Source organism: Theropithecus gelada, chromosome X (genome assembly GCF_003255815.1).
Source record: "Theropithecus gelada isolate Dixy chromosome X, Tgel_1.0, whole genome shotgun sequence".
NCBI lineage: Eukaryota > Metazoa > Chordata > Mammalia > Primates > Cercopithecidae > Theropithecus > Theropithecus gelada.
Window position 1 is genome coordinate 38,546,565 of NC_037689.1, and position 8,711 is coordinate 38,555,275.

The 8,711-nt window shown below is 44.6% G+C and overlaps 1 pseudogene; it reads right to left on the minus strand.

Annotated features, from left to right (window-relative positions):
* Positions 1-1,318: 1,318 nt before the first annotated feature.
* Positions 1,319-3,628, minus strand: LOC112615141 (annotated as a pseudogene).
* Positions 3,629-8,711: the final 5,083 nt, after the last annotated feature.

An 8,711-nucleotide genomic window follows, 5' to 3' on the forward strand; every position in this document is an offset into this window, starting at 1 on the left:
GCCTCCCTAGTTAGTAGCTGGGACTACAGGTGCATGCACCACACCTGGCTAATTTTTGTATTTTTTTGTAGAGACAGAGTTTCACCATGTTGCCCAGGTTGGTCTTGAACTCTTGGGCTCAAGTGATCCTCCCGCCTCTGCCTCCCAAAGTGCTGAGATTAAAATCGTGAGCCACCACGCCCAGCCGGGCAAGTTTCTTAAAACCTCCAAGGCTTAGGGTACTCATCTGTAAATTGCAGCAATATTGTGGTGTGGATTTCCTGGCAATACCAATGGGTAGCTTGGGAGTTTAGGTCTCCCCCGAATAATCTTCGCTGGATGTGCTTATTCTTAAATATAGACAACTGACATCTTCTCAATATTTTGAAATTGCTGTGCAAACACAAATTCAAACAGATAGCTATTTCTAGACACTACATGGAAATTTAGAAGCAGCTATTGTGTGGATATGAAGAAAGTTATTTTAACACAACTTAAATCAACTAGCCTAGTGCTCTGATAGGCACTGGAAAATGTGACTTTCTAACACTTTCACCTTATTAATTATTGAAGAAATAATTAAAATGAAAACCAGAATTAATTTCTCACCCAAATTAAAAAAGATAGAAAACAAAACAAAATGAACAACTACAGAAACCCATGGGACCTTTGAGGCTTTGGTGAAATGACCACTCAGACAATGTTGATGGGTGTGTAAACTGGTAGGAAAGCCTTTGTGTGGGTTGGTAATGTGTATTGGTCCTCAATGATATTCACACCTTTTGATCCAATTGCTCTGCTTCATGAGAATGTTATATGGAATAATCCTAAAGTTGGAGAGACCTTTATGCTTATGAAGGATTTTTTGTTCATTTTCTCTGGACTGTGAACCATTTATTTCCAAAGTATAAATAAATTTGCTATCTGAGAAAAGACGCTGCCCAGGTGATGAGGGCCCCAGCCTCTCCAGGTCCCCTTCCCAATTGCTCTGCAGTCCAAACCCAGTCCCCCTCAGAAATGAGTCTTGGCTGTCAGAGTCTGGGAAATAGTTGAGAAGAACCAGCCCACTCCCGTCTGCTGCTGCGATTCTAGCACAGCTTGGGCCCAGTTCTGGCCAGGTCCCAAGCTGGCCTGGTGCTCACCCTCTCTGTTTGACCATGTTCCAAAGGGAGGGGCGGAAGCTACAAGTCCCTGACCTGGCCACACCACATGGTCATGCCCAGGTGACTCCCGGTCCACTGCTCCCAGCTGCCATGAAGAGCCAGCCACCCAGGTCCCCTGAGCTACTGCCAAGTGTTAGTTGAGAGTGGCCTGCTTTCAAGCTGCTCCCCTTGGCTGGTCACTGCTGCCTCTGGGCCAAAAAGTACTCCTCCTCAGCATTGTCATCTTACTCCTGCTGGCTGCTTCAGAGCAGTGGCTCCAGGTGGGAACTGGAGCCTAGCCTCTTCAAGGGTTCAGAGCTGTCATCACCTCTGGAGTGCAGGGCTTTAAGGATATTCCTGAGAGGCAGAGCAGGAATTCCAGCCAGTTCAGGTGGCTGATCTGATCACCCAGCAAAGTGCCGACTTCCTTCCAAATGCCAGCAATGGAGGCAGTGAGGCTGGAGGGTCTGGAGATCAGGAGGAACTCAGAGAAGTCCAAACTGAAGGTGAGAAGCCCACCAAGAAAGAGGCTCCTAAGTGCCCCAGGAGCAGCCTTGTGTCCTGGAAATGAAAGATTTCCCCCGACGTGGACAAATGGTGACTTTCACATACAGCAAAGAGAGGGAAGAGCCCCAGAAACATGAGTGGTTGCAGGTGGAACATGCTGTCGATGGGGTCCTGGAAGCCAAGATCAGCCTTCTGCTGGAATGTCTGGGTGAGGGTTCAGCGAATGCCACCAATGAGCAAGGTCTCCAGCACCAAGGTGAAGCCCTCCACATTGGGCTGTGTGGACTTGAAGGTGAACATGAAGAGACCCCCGGCGATGAGGAGGATCACAAGGACCAGTGCCATTGCAACTCCTCCAGCTTGAAGATCAGAGAGAAGATTGAAGATGAAGAGGACAGCTAAAGATTTGGTTATTGTGAAGCTCCAGTTGGACAACCCCATGTCAAGTGCTGTTGCCAGTGCTGTGGGAGCCACTCTTCTGAGGTAGTAGGTCCATCTCAACACCACAAGGGTCTTGTGGCTGGATCATTCAACCAGCGCCCTTCATTGTGGAAGGCGATGCCTGCCAGTGCAGAAGCATAGTCAACACTGCCTTCCACACAAAGGTCACAAGAGGGCCCATCTCCCTATCCATGGAAGCTGCTACGCCCTAGCTCCTGGATCAGTGCGAGCAGGCACCTCTCTTAAAGACAGTTTGTAGGAAGAGCCGATTGAGGTAGCCTATGATTTTCAACAAGAACGTCACCTAGCTAGAGAAGTCTTCTTCACCTCCATGATTCAGAACCATCAGCAGAGCCCCAGGCAGAGTTCTCACCAAAGGGGCTGGTAGCCTGAGCCAACCCCTTCAGCAGTTAACTGGGTGCAGGGCGCACAGGTCCCCAGGTCTGCTCTGACTGGGATGCCTACTTTTAAAGGTTGATTACATCATATACCTAATTTTTCAACAACAGCAAAGGAATTATAGTTCATTTGCCAGATCAAATGGACTATTACCCAGCCATTAAACATGGTAACATATACGAAAATACACGTTTTTTTTTTTTTTTTTTTTTTTAAAATAGAGACAGAGTCTTGATCTGTCGTCCAGGCTAGAGTACAGTGGCACGATCTTGGCTCACTGCAACTTCCTTCTCCTGGATTCAAGCAATTCTCCTGCCTCAGCCTCCCGAGTAGCTGAGATTACAGGCACATGCCACAACACTTGGCTAGTTTTTGTATTTTTAGGAGACGGGGTTTCGCTATGTTGACCAGGCTGGTCTTGAACTCTTGACCTCAAGTGACCCGCCTGCTTCGGCCTCCCAAAGTGCTGGGATTATAGGTGTGAGCCACTGTGCCTGGCCGAAAATATACTTGTTTAATACAAATTAAAAAGCGGGCTGCAAAACTGTCCATATGTATTAATTATAACCATATAGAGAAATCTGGGCAGATAAAAAGATTGGGAATAGACCAGGCTCCGTGGCTTACACTTGTAATCCCAGCACTTTGGGAGGCTGAGGCGGGCAGATCACTTGAGGTCAGGAGTTCGAGACCAGCCTGGCCAACATGGTGAAACCCTGTCTTTACTAAAAATACAAAAAATTAGCCGGGTATGGTGGTGGGCGCCTGTAATCCCGGCTAGTTGGGAGGCTGAGGTAGGAGAATCGCTTGAACCCAGGAGGCGGAGGTTGCAGTGAGCTGAGGTTACACCATTGCATTCCAGGCTGAGCAACAAGAGTGAAACTTCGTCTCAAAAAACTTAAAAAAAAAAATTGGAAATAAAAATACTAAAAAAGCTTATAGTAGTTATATTTAGGTAGTATAATTATGGGTGACATGTCTTCTTCTTTCTAACATTCTGAGTTTCCCTAATGATTTTGCATTAATAGAAATGCTTGGTGTAGTATGCATCACTCACATATCCGGAGTGAGTGCTGGCTGTTGGCTAGAGTGATGAAGGTGACTGAGTTACATGTCTCTGGAAGGGCATCCTGGCCTTGTCCACAAGGTGATGACTGCATGGGTCCCAGGAAAGTGCAAGCACTTTCTTTTTTTTAAATTATAGTTTTTAGCCAGGTGCAGTGGCTCACGCTTGTAATCCCAGCACTTTGGGAGGCTGAGGCGGCCGGATCACTTGAGGTCAGGAGTTTGAGACCAGACTGGCCAACATGGTGAAACCCTCTCTCTACTAAAAATAAAAAAATTAGCCAGGCGTGGTGGCACACGCCTGTAATCTCAGCTACTGGGGAGACTGAAGCAGGAGAATCGCTAGAACCCGGGAAGCGGAGGTTGCAGTAAACTAGGATTGCATCACTGCACTCCAGTGTGGGCGACAGTGAGACTTTGTCTCAAATAAATAAATAAATAAATAAATAAATAAATAAATAATAAATAAATTATAATTTTAGTGCTTAAATCATTCTTTATATATGTGTAATATATATATACACATTTTTTTTTTTTTGAGACGCAGTTTTGCTCTTGTTGCCCAGGCTGGAATGCAATGGCGCGATCTTGGCTCACAGCAACCTCCGCCTTTCAGGTTCAAGCGATTCTCCTGCCTCAAGCCTCCCGAGTAGCTGGAATTGCAGACATGCGCCACCATGCCTGGCTAATTTTGTGTTTTTAGTAGACACAAGGTTTCTCCATGTTGGTCAGGCTGGTCTCAAACTTCTGACCTCAGGTGATCCGCCTGCCTCGGCCTCCCAAAGTGTTGGGATTACAGGCGTGAGCCGCTGTGCCGGGCCTATATGTATAATAAATTATATCTTACTCAGAAAAATGCATAAAATGTTTTGTTTTACATTTAAATAAACATCATATAAAGTTCTTTAGACTGGAGGCTCACAGTAATGAACAGACATTGGGCATTTCATAGTTTCCCTGTGGTGCTCTACCCTGACTTAATTTGCCTTCTGTCATCAGAGGTGACCACTATCTATCATTCTGTGAATACTTTTTATGGCTTTACTATCCACTATTTATCACCAAGCAGTGTTTCACTTAATGTTGCCTCTTTTGCACTTTCCATGAAAGGAAGTAAATGGATTGGCATCTCTTTGTTTCTTTCCCCCTAGTATATTTCACACCCGCTGGTGTCTGAGTCTTGGACAACCCAATTTGCTCATCCATTCCATTTATTATAGTCTTTGGCTTCCTTTGATTTTATGTTCTTCTCTTATGAAAAATGTTGCTCGAATCATACTCAAGTTTGCAAGTGCCTATACATAACAATTTTTCTACATTAGAGAAAATTTGTTGGGTTGTAGGTTCTGGGAAACGTCAAGATTACCAGAAATTTCTAATACAGTGTATGAGTTGACCCTTCCACCATTCTTGCACATGTGTCTATTTATTCCATATAATTGGCAACATTGGAATGATCTAATGTTTTAATGAATTATTTTTGTCTATCTCATGTTTGTGAAATGGGATCATCTTGTGTTTTTATTTTGGTTTTTACTAATTAACTGTGAGGTTAATAAATTTTCATGTATAGTCTTTGAACTTCTGTGAAACAGTTTCCAGTCAACGTCTTACGTTTAGTTCATTTGTTTGTTAGTTTCTCCCAATTTCGTTATATACTCTTATTATTTCTGTGAAGGTTTGCTGTGGACCTGTTTTCAACTCATTAAATAAAAAGGAGTCCTATTGCTGGATCATAGTGTATAGTGTCTTTATTACTGTAGTGCAAGCACTTTCCAAGTGTCATGTTTGTTATTTCCCCATTGTCCAAAGCAAGTCACTTGGACAAGCTCAAGAATCAGAGTGAAGAGAACCCCCCAAGGCAGGGATATAGGGAGGGGAATGATGGCACCCATTTTGAAAACAATCTATTGCAGTTATCATAGACCATAGTAGCTGCTCAGAATCAGGATGATTTAGGCTAGGAAATAAATAAAAACGGCCAGCCCATGGCTTCTGCATCCCTCTAAGAAAAAGTTCAAAGTCCTTAGCTCTAATACATGACTACCTGCTACGTGTTATCTCACTATATGCCTTCTCCCCACTTCAAAACTATAGAGAATGGGCACACTGAGCTTTTTTTTACGGGGAATGCACCTTGCTATTTCACACCCTGTATCATTGCTCCTGCTGCTTCAACTGGAATATAATCCTCCACTCTGAGTCTCACAGACTAACCCACCACTGATCTTTGAAAATCTTTAGAGACACAACAGGATTTACCTCCTCAAAGAAGCCTACTCTCTGCTTTGGATAGAATTAAACATTCATTTCTTTGGAAGTTATAGAGCCACATGAAGTTATTTTTGTTTTAGTTTTTTGAGACAGAGTCTTGCTCTGTCACCCAGGCTGCAGTGCAGCGGCGTGATTGCAGCTCACTGCAGTCTCCACCTCTTAGGCTCAAGCGATCCTCCCTCCACAACCTCCCGAGTAGCTGGGACCACAGGCACGCGCCACCATGCCTGGCTAAATTTTTATTTTTAACATCTTGCTATGTTGCCCAGGCTGGTCTCGAACTCCTGGGCTCAAGTAATCCTCCTGCCTCGACCTCCCAAGGTTCTAGGCTTGCAGGTGTGAGCCTTAGTGCTGGCCCAGATTTTTGATTTTGCACCTAAATAACTTTAGTGCTCATTTGTTAACATGCCCATCTCCCTTTTGGTAGACTTTAAGATCCTCAAAGATAGGCACTATATCTTTCTTATATTTATATTTTCCTTCCTTCCTTTTTTCCTTCCTTCCCTCCTTCCTGCCTGCTTGCCTGCCTGCCTGCCTGCCTGCCTTCCTAGATGGAATCTCGCTCTGTCATCCGGGCTAGAGTGCAGTAGCATGATCTTGGCTCACTGCAACCTCCGCCTCCCGGGTTCAAGCAATTCTCCTGCCTCAGCCTCCTGAGTAGCTGGGATTATAGGCGCCCACTACCACGCCTGGCTAATTTTTGTATTTTTCGTAGAGACGGGGTTTCACCATATTGGTCAGGTTGGTCTTGAACTTCTGACCTTAGGTGATCTGCCCACCTCAGCCTCCCAAAGTGCTGGGATTACAGGCGTGAGCCATTGTGCCCTGGCTTTCTCTTCTCTTTCTCTTTCTCTTTCTTTCTCTCTTCCTTCCTTCCTTCCTCTCTTTCTCTTTCTTTCCTTCCTTCCTTCCTTCCTCTCTTTCTCTTTCTTTCCTTCCTTCCTTCCTTCTTTCCTTCCTTCCTTCCTTCCTTCCTTCCTTCCTTCCTTCCTTCCTTCCTTCCTTCCTTCCTGTCTGTCTTTCTTTCTTTCTTTCTTTCTTTCTTTCTTTCTTTCTTTCTTTCTTTCTTTCTTTCTTTCTTTCTTTCTTTCTTTCTTTCTCTCTCTCTCTCTTTCTTTCTTTCTTTCTTTCTTTCCTTCCTTTCTTCTTTCCTTCTTTCTCTTTCTTCTTTCCTTCTTTCTTTCTTTTCTTTCTTTTTTTCCTTTCTTTCTTCTCTCTCTCTCTCTCTCTCTCTCTCTCTTTCTTTCAACAGTCTTGCTCTGTCACCCAGGCTACAGTGTGGTGGTACAATCTCGGTTCATTGCAGCCACGACTGCCCAGGCTCAAGCGATCCTCCTGCCTCAGCCTCCCGAGTAGCTGGAACTACAGGCATGCACCACCATACCTGGCTAATATTTTGTATTTTTAGTAGGGTTGGGGTTTCGCCATGTTGCCCAGGTAGTCTGGAATACCTGGGCTCAAGTGATCTTCTCACCTCAGCCTTCTAAAGTGCTGGGATTACAGGCATGACCCACTGGGTGCAGACTTATATTCATATTTCTAGAGTCTGGTAGCTGGCAATTGTTGGATGAATGTTGTGATAAATTGTTTAAATATACATATTTTAAGATATGGGGTCTTACCAAGTTGCCCAGACTGGTGACAAACTCTTGGGCTCAAGCGATTCTCCTGCCTTAGCCTCCTGAGTAGCTAGGATTACAGACACAAGCCAACACTCCTGAGTTTAATACACATTTTTCAGTTACTAGAAAAACCAGGCATTTTCATCTGTACATTTACTATTTAAACATTTTTCTCATGGGATAATTTAATCACTGGTGAAATTACGCATGTTTCCATATACATATTCATATTTGCATTTGTCTCATGGGATAAAAATTTACTTTTATTTCCATAAGTTTTACATAATTGTAGGATCGTGTGTATGAAGAGACCAAAACATATTTTCAAATTGCATATACGTTTATTTACTTTGCTATAAACAGGTACTATGAACTCTCACCTGGTTTCCTTAGCTCTCGTGGAGGTCTTGTCTTTTCTTTTCCTTCCTTCCTTCCTTCCTTCCTTCCTTCCTTCCTTCCTTCCTTCCTTCCTTCCTTCCTTCCTTCTTTCCTTTCTCTCTCTCTCTCTTTTTGACAGGGTCTTGCTCTCACCCAGGCTGGAGTGCAGTGGTGCGATCTCTGCTCACTGCGATCTCCGCCTCCTGGGTTCAAATGATTCTCCTGCCTCAGCCTCCCAAGTAGCTGGGATTACAGGCACTTACCACCATGGCAGAGCTAATTTTTGTATTTTTAATAGAGACAGGGCTTCGCCATATTGGCCAGGCTGGTCTCGAACTCTGGACCTCAGGTGATCCACCGACCTCGACCTCCCAAAGTGCTGGGATTACAGGTGTGAGCCACTGCACCCGGCCCATATTTTCACTCGTGGATAGTTGTTCAAATTGATGTTTTGGCAGAGGTGGTGGTGGGGCAGTCATTGGAGAGTCCTATTCCACCATCTTGCTCCAACTTCCCCCATTTTATTTGCTTTGTGAAACAACAAGCTTGAAATACTGAAAATTTTATAGCAAACTTTGTGAGAAAGAAACCTACTACTACTTAACACTGAAAATAGAAATATATAGCTTTGGGCCAGGCGCAGTGGCTCACTCCTGTAATCCTAGCAATTTGGGAGGCTGAGGCGGGTGGATCAGCTGAGGTCAGGAGTTCAAGACCAGGCTGGCCAACATGGTGAAGCCCTGTCTCTACTAAAAATACAAAAATTAGCCAGGCATGGTGGCAGGTGCCTGTAATCCCAGCTACTTGGGAGGCTGAGTCAGGAAAATCGCTTGAGCCTGGGAGGCGGAGGTTGCAGTGAGCCAAGATCATGCCACTGCACTCTAGCCTGGGCAACAGAGTGAGA